Raw genomic sequence first — 8,500 nt, 5'->3', positions numbered from 1 at the left:
TTTTCCATCGAGGTTAGTTTCATCCCATGGCTTATATATACTCACTATTCAGGATATCTGTAGCTGGTACCATATAGGCTGGGGGCTGATAAGGGACAAATCGGTGAATCAGACTTTTAACCGAATATATCTGTAACCCATTTATCGTTAAGTTAACTAGGACCATATGTAATATATCTGAGGGTACATAGCAACATGCACTATTATTAATGTCTAAATATGCAATCCTAGGCTACATAGCAATAAGGAAGACTGTTGCCTTAATGTTCTGATGATGTCTAGATATACGTAGAAGAGCAGCAGCAGCAGCAACACAACCCTATTTGGATACTCAACTTAGCTAGAGGTTAGAGTTAGTTTCTAGCTCATGACTAACCTTGAACTAACTCCATCCAAAGAGGTTTTTGGATGATAGGGTTAGATTGACAATAAATGCACTAGAAGAACTAGCTTCAATTAGCACCTCTTGGGTTGGATATTTTTTGGGGTGGGTTAGATGCAACTAGCTCAAACTAGCCCTCATGTTTGGATATACTTTAGGGCTATTTGAGCCCGAACTAGTTCAAACTAACTCTAACACATGGATACAGCAACAGTTAATCAGCCGATAATTTGTAAGAATGCGATAAACTCCTTCTGGCCCATAATATAATATGTTAATTCATCTAATATGTGATTATATTAGATGCTATAAGATATTATAAAACAGTGTTGTACTACATCATTGTGCAATTGTTATTTAGCTTCTAATATTAACTTGATGCTTTTAGGTACATATGTCATTGGTAAAGATCCGCGCTTCGACCATTTCTGCATATGGGGCAATGAGATATCGATGAACCAACATCAAGTGAGGAAGCTGATAAAAATTGTTAGTAAAATGGGTCAAAAGATGGCAATTGAACCATTTGTTTACACTTTATTCAAGATAACAGTGAACCGCATGATGGTAAGTAAGAACTCTGCAGCCTTCTTTTTACTGTCCATAATGAGTTGTGTTAGATAACAATGTCTGAATGTTTTTCCTTTGCAGTGGTTGCCAAAAGAGATTACTCAAGATTACCTCTCAAACTACATGATTGGTGGGCATGCAAAGGTTAAAGTATTTCTACCAGAACACGATGATTATCTAGATGTTTTCATGAAGACCGTGAAGGATGGGTGGTCGGCCATCACAAGGGGTTGGACTAGAGTCATGCGTGCCTTCTGGATGGAGGAGGGCACAATATGGGCATTCCGCTTCACCTTGTTAAGCAAACAGAATGTATTTCGCCTCTTTCTTTACCGTCTTTAATAGTACAAGTATACAACTGTGGTTCATCATTCTTTATTTGGTTCTTATGTAATTCTTGAACATATGTACCTATGAATTGAATAATGCATTGGCTGTTTGAACCTGATGGATATGAATAAAGCTATAGCATACATTCAAATTCAAATCCGGTACAATTTGAAATGGTAGCAATTAAATTAAGGTGAAATTACGCTCTCCAGGTCGTTACGGCACACACGGTTGGTGAAACACAAACGTTTGCGATATATACCATAATCCGAGACAGTTCACAGAGAGGAAATGTGTGCAATCATGCACACAGTTGCCGTTTGCAAAGCGTGTGCGATGTCAGACAATATCACAAAGGGTGGGGGCAAACTAAACGTTTGTGTTAGTTGCCTTTTCATACACGATTCGCAACCATGAACTGTTTCTGATAAAGTATGCATCGTAAAAGTTGCACCACAGAATAGCGTGTGCGATAGTTGGCGTGTACGATGATGTTACTACGGTCCGACGTTTCTAATCTTGTCCGACACTCGTACAACGATTAGCTAATCTTCTTAATTAGTTGTCACATACGGTTTGGGAAAAGCGAATGTGTGTGATTGTATGCTTATCATGCACGTTCTATAGTAATGAAATGTTTGTGATAGGCCGCGCATCGTAAACGTAGCACCATAGAATACCGACTGCGATGGCAATGCGAGCACAAACGAGTAGGAGTACTGCATATGCATCTTGGCTCCCTATCCCCGACGGTTTCTAGGTCGTGTGGGAAGGACCCCCATTAACCGACACTCACTAGGCGACGGTTCCAAATGCCGTCACGGAAAGGGGTTAAAAACCATTTGTATAGCACCGACGCGTATCAGTGTATGTGATGCTACGATAACTAGCTAAGTTACTCAAACTACATCTCTCCTCATTAACTCATTGTCACATAGGCAAATTTACTGAGTTAGACTTGATGTTACTGCTGAAGTTACTCCCACTATGATTAGCCTTATGAAACAACAAGATGGTAGTGTTGACGAACAAGTTCGAAAGTGTATATAATTCAACGGCCGATGTTAGGCCAACTCCAGCACGCGACCCCATCCCGTTCGGTCCCGTCCATTTGGGGTAAGACGGACAGACTCCACGACCCAGCGCGTGATGGCCTGGACCCATCTGGTTCGTTTTGTGTATGGGCCGACCCATTTTGAGAGCAAACATGCGCCGGGTTTGGGTCACGGCGGACAACAAACGGACACACCGCTCATTCGCTTCGGGGCCGCGTGGCAGGCAGCCACCTACCTCCCACTGCCCAACATTAATGTGCACGCACGGTCGGCCCCACCTGTCATCCACCCAGGCGAGCGGGCCACGTCCTTCCTAAATGGGAAGCCATGGACCGATCGCAGTCCATGCTCCCACTCTGGTCGCGCGGCCTCCTCGAAACCCGACACCCAAACCCTAGCTTTCCCTTCGCCTTCCTCAAGCTCACCGGCCACCGACAGCCATGGGCTTCTAGAACACCGGCCGCAAGGGGAAGCACGACCGCGAGGCTGGCCCCGCCCCTGGCGGTCCACACCACGGGTCAAAGAGGAGCCCCCACCCCCCCCGCGAAGGGCCCCAGCGCCTCCCGCATTCTCCATCGCCCCTACGGCCACCGGCGAGCATGACCGGCACTACATCCACGCGGATGCTTGCCGTCGTTACTGGGAGACGAGGACACGACTTCCCTGGAGCGACGTGCACCTGCCCAATAACTGGCATTTGTCCGTGGATCGGGTGTCGATCCCACCGGTCCCGACGAGCGGTCGAGTGCGCTGCGAGGAGATCGAACACCGCCGCCGCCTCCTGCCAGACGACCTCTACTACGACCCCAGGTACGCCATCGACTCCGACCTCTGGGACACATGGTTCCAGGACGAGCACGACACGTGGCGTGCCTCCTTCTTCGTCGGCCCCTCGTCGGGGTCGTGGCGGCCACGTGAGCACCGTGCACGCGCTTCGAGCCCTCCCCAAGTGCGCGGGCTCTGGACATGGCCGACGACGTGGGGGCGGGAACTAGGGCCCCACGCCGCCGCCGGCACCGGAGCGCGCGGAGTCGCGCCCGCCTCAGGCAACAAAGCAACAGCGCCAGCCACTGAGAAGATGGCGACGGCCACGCAGGAGTGCGCGGGCGGCGGTTTTCTTTTGTTTTTTTATGTTAATTAAGTCTATGTGAACTGTGGAACTGGACCGTTTTATGGCCGTGATGTTTAATTATGTTTTATGTTTTTATGTTTGTGTTTATTTTATTTTTTCGACATTTTAGTTTAGTTTTTGCATTTTTATCACGTCCATCCTGGACATGATTTGGGATGTAGCCGTGCGTTGGACGCACCGACAATCCAACGGCACAAGCGGACATGGACGAATTTATTGCTGCTCCAAACAGACGAAAACAGGTCAAAACGGACTTCCATTTGAGGTCATGCGCTGGAGTTGGCCTTACGCGTTGCCGTTGCCCTCGAGTGGCTTGACTAGTTCACTGGACGTTGTCTATGCATGTGGACGCCTGGACGGGTTCGCAAAATTGACCAGTGCACCGGTGCTCCCGTTCTTCATTGAAAGTTACCAAAATGGGTTCGTTAGGCCAACTCCACCGCGCGATTTCAAACGGACGTCTTTGTGCATGTTTGTCCGATGAATCGTGGGTGTGTCCAACGCGCGGCCGCACCCTAAAATCTGTCCAGGATAGACATGAATAAAAAAATATAAAAACTTAAATGAAATGATTAAAAAAGTAAATAAATGCAGTTAAAAAACATAAAACATATATAGGGGTCACGGCCACAAAACGGCCCAGTTTCTCGGTCCATTTAAACGGTCCAGTTTCATAATTAACATAAAAAACAAAAATAAAAAGACGCCGCCGCCAGCGCGCTCCTGCCCGTACTCGTCGATGTCGTCGCCGTAGCCGTCTTGAATGGCCACCAGCGTCGTCGTCGTCGCTGACAAGGTCCACGTAGGCCGGCGGCATCCAGAGGTGGGCCGGCGGTGCGTGGTAGACGGAGGCGGGCTGGACGGCGGGAGGTGCCTGCACGACCTCCTCCCGTGGCGACGCCTCCCACTCCGGTGACCGCGGCGGAGTGGCGCACCAGTTCACGCCCACGACGGCCGCCATCTCCGATGCAGTGCAGGACCAGCCCCACCCCTGGCCCAGCAGACCCGGGTGGAACGCGGCCACCGGCTCCTCCTCCATCACCTCCTCGGGGATGGCTACCTCGCCGGCGGCGGAGCGGGCCATCATCTCCTCCAGGCCCTCCCATTGCCGCTCATCGTGCGTGTGCATGGGGTCCTCCATGACACGCGCCATGAGACGGGCCTCCTCCTTCTCTGTCATGCGAGGAGGTGGTGGTGGAGATGGCGAAGGCGACGGCGACGACGTGGGCATGAGGCCGCGCACCAGCCTACGCCCGCGCTCCTAGGGAGCAGGCGCTGCGCGCTCCCGACGTGGCCGCCGCGGCCTAGACGCCGTGCCGGCGAAGAAGGGGGCACGCCGCACATGGTGCTCGTCCCTGAGCCAGGTATCCCAGAGGGAGGGGTCTGGGACGTACCTGTCGTCGTAGTACAGGTCGTCGGGGAGGAGGCGGCGGCGGCGCTCGATCTCTTCACGGCAAGCACGGCCGCTCGCCGGGACCGGCGGGATCGGCACACGGTCCGCGGACAGGTGCCAATTGTTGGGGAGGTGGACGTCGCTCCAGGGGAGCGGCGTTCCTCGTCTCCCAATAACGGCGGCACACCGACGCGCGGATGTAGTGCCGGTCGCGCTCGCCAGTGGACGTGGGGCGATGGAGAACGCGGGCGCGCGGGGGCCCGGCGTGGTGGTGATGCGGCCTCCTTCACGGAGCCGGCGCGGCGCCCCGACGAGGAGCCGGCCTCGCGGTCGTGCTTCCCCTTGCGGTTCCAGAAGCCCATGGTTTCGAGGTGGCCGGCCGACGAGCTTGAGGACAAGGGAGGGCTAGGGTTTGGCGCTGTCGGGTTTTGAGAAGGCCGCGGGATGGAGTGGGGCAGTGTGGGCGACGACCGGTCCACGGGTTCTCCATTTAAGAAGGGCGGCGACCTTCCACTGGGCCGATGACAGGTGGGGCCGGCCACCCGTGCGCATTGATGTTGACGGACGGGAGGTAGGTGGCCGTCCCACCACGCGGCCAGACGCGGACGAGCGGCGCGTCCGTTCGGTGTCCGCGACGACCCAAACCTGGCGCAAAGATGCGCTCGAAATGGACGGCCCGAACACAAAACAGATCAGATAGGTCCGGACCGTCGCACGCTGGGCCGCCTCGTTTATCTGTTTTACTTCAAATGAACGAGACCGGACAGAATGGGATCGTACGGTGAAGTTGGCCTTAAAAAGTCAGTGGAATTCAACTCACCAAAATGGACCACCCCGACGACGAGGGCAAAAAAGACTAAACTGCGGTTCCCGCGCTCCGCCAGGGGCAGTTTCGGTATCCAGTTGCTTCGAGGGCACTGCTTCTTCTCCGGTAGGACCAGCGTGCACCGCCAGCCCATCGTTCTCTTTATGTGAGGCACGTCGCGTCACGTAAACTGCTACACACGTAACGCATCTCGGCTGCGAGCCCCACCACAGGAGCCCCACATGTCACTGACCTGCTGCTTTCATCGCGAGGGTTAGGGCATGTACAACAGTGTACAGTCAGCAGTCTGTAAGAGATGCCAGGTAGGATTTTCAACCACGTGGAAGAGAGAGATAGAGGAGCAGAAGGTGCCCGTCTGTAGAAATAAAGACGGTCGATTCCCAAAAATTTCTCTGCTTGTCAACACCCTTTTTACCGTTGTATGCATAGGTCGTCTGTTACAGTCCTAGAAAATCTCATGTTCCGTTTACTTTACGTGCAAAACTAATCACACGCACAGCCGAAACTCCAGATCGTGGGTGAGTGCTTCAGATAGCCTAATAGACAGCCTATTTTACAAGGTGCCTTTTGTACCGTCTATAAAGTGACGTGGAGGTAGTATATAGACAACAGCTATCTAAACTGATGTACATGCCCTTACGAAAGGTCACTTGCTGCCGACCCGTCGTCCAACCTGGCGGGTCAGCCGACGCGTCATGTCGGGGACGTGGCCAACTCCGAGTGGGCGCAGGGCGGCGTGGGGTGCTGACGTGGTGGACTCGAACGGCGCCCGAGGTGCGAGCATGGACTAGGTCTTTGCAAGGCTGTTTAAAGACGAGGTGACGGCTGACCGCCGCGTGTATTCATATCGGGCTGGCCTATGGCTATAGACAGACTGTAGAGCGCGCTGGATTACCTTGGCAGGAAAGAAACGTCTCACGGAGAAGTCGAAGCCTGCATTTACTGCGTGCATTGGTCCATACTTGCAGGGTACTCCTACTAGTATACGTAGTAGTACTACTAGAACGTGGATGCTTCTGTCGAATTCACTTTTTACGGTTTACTTCCTCTGAACTCAAGATATTACTACTTTTTAAAGGTAAAAACTACGAGTCAATCAAGGAAAAAGCTTCTGTTGAACCGACGGATCGGTGCGATTCCATCCGCCTCCTTATACGCGGGCCAACCTTCTTATCTCTAGGAAGGTCCACTGCATCACATCTTATCTTCTCGCTCTACTCGTTCATCTTCGTCGTTGGATCTCGAGCGCCTGCCATGCTCTGCCGCCGCCCCACCGGTGAGAAGCCCCGCCCACCTCATCTTCTTCTTCATCTCCTCCTCTTCCTCTCTCCTCCCTCTCCTCTAACCTCGCAGCCCCTCCCCAACCAATGTATCGTCGCCAGTGGGCATGCCGATAACCAGGCCTCCATCAGCCATGCCCCTCCTCTTCTTCTCCTGCCTCCATCCTGCCCAAGTTCCTCCTCCGCCGCATCTCAAACAAGATCTCGAGCCGCGTCTGCCATCCTCGGAGCACCAGCATCTGCGTCCGTCGTCGTCCCGCTGCTCGGGGAGCACCGGCATAGACAGCCATTGGCTCCGCCTCCTCGAGCTCAGTTTTCCTGCAACAAGTTTCCCGCAACAACGGTGCTTCTACAAACCCAGCAGCCACGGAGTGGCGGCGCTACTGCTCTGTTGCGGTCGGCGGCGATGTGCTTGACGCATGCAACATGGTAGTTATTTTTGCAACGCAGCCATTGTTTCGGGAATTGTTTCTGCAACCCAGCCGTTGTTTCAGGAATTGTTTCTGCAATCTCCAAATTTTTGCAACATGTTAGTTGTTTCTGCAACGCAGTCGTTGTTTCAGGAATTGTTTCTGCAACGCAGTCGTTGTTTCAGGAATTGTTTCTACAACGCGGCCGATGTTTCTGCAACTGGTTTGTTGTTTCAGGATTAATGTGTCGGGAAGGCGACACGCGTGTGCAAGGAGTTAGATCGGACGGCTCGCGCGCGGAGATCTGACGGCTGTCGAGGTGGTGGATGTTTACTAGACATCTACCAGCGGACGCGTAGCGGCTCCCGTCAATCAATCAACCGTTGGATTACAAAACCACACGCGTAGGCACTATTTAGAGACAATCAGAAGACCACGAGCACGCACCTTGCAGAAAGGACCCATAAAAGATAAACTCAAATGATAAATATCACACATCAAGCGATAACATTTTTCGATGGCAATTTTCAGTGACATACATTAAGTTTCTACCAAAAGTAAACTGAAACACGAAAGTTGTCATGCTTGTCATCTTCGAGTCACTAAACTTGCAGTCGAAAACGTTCGGAGTTGCCATGTGCTCGTACCTGTCGTTAGTTACTTATCACGATCCAAGATAAAAGTACAACCCAGGGACCTAAGCGAAGACAACCATCCGCCCATCGTATGCCATCGTCGCAAAGCTTTACCGAACATAGGGGAGACACCAACTTGCCCGGAACCAAAGAAGCACCATAGCAGACAATGTTGCGTTGTGAGCCAATGAAGCGGGCCGCTGGACGACCTGAGACAATGTGGTTCGTGGGCTAGGGATTATCCCCACACTCTTTGATCAATGGCCCTGCCGTTCTCAGTTGACATTGTCGAAGAGAAGACCTGAAGCCCACCATGTGTGAAACGAGCAATCTTTGGAAAGATGTCGTTGCCACCGTCCTGACCACGATGCTGGAGTAGACGTTGTCGCGACAGCGGGGTCAAAGCACACATAGCATCCACAAAGTAGTCGACGTCGCTACGCCAACCTTGCTTGAACATCGAACCAACCAGATGTTGCAATGAGAA

The sequence above is a fragment of the Triticum urartu genome, chromosome 2 (genome assembly GCF_003073215.2).
Source record: "Triticum urartu cultivar G1812 chromosome 2, Tu2.1, whole genome shotgun sequence".
Classification (NCBI taxonomy): domain Eukaryota; kingdom Viridiplantae; phylum Streptophyta; class Magnoliopsida; order Poales; family Poaceae; genus Triticum; species Triticum urartu.
This window is presented reverse-complemented; position numbering follows the sequence as displayed.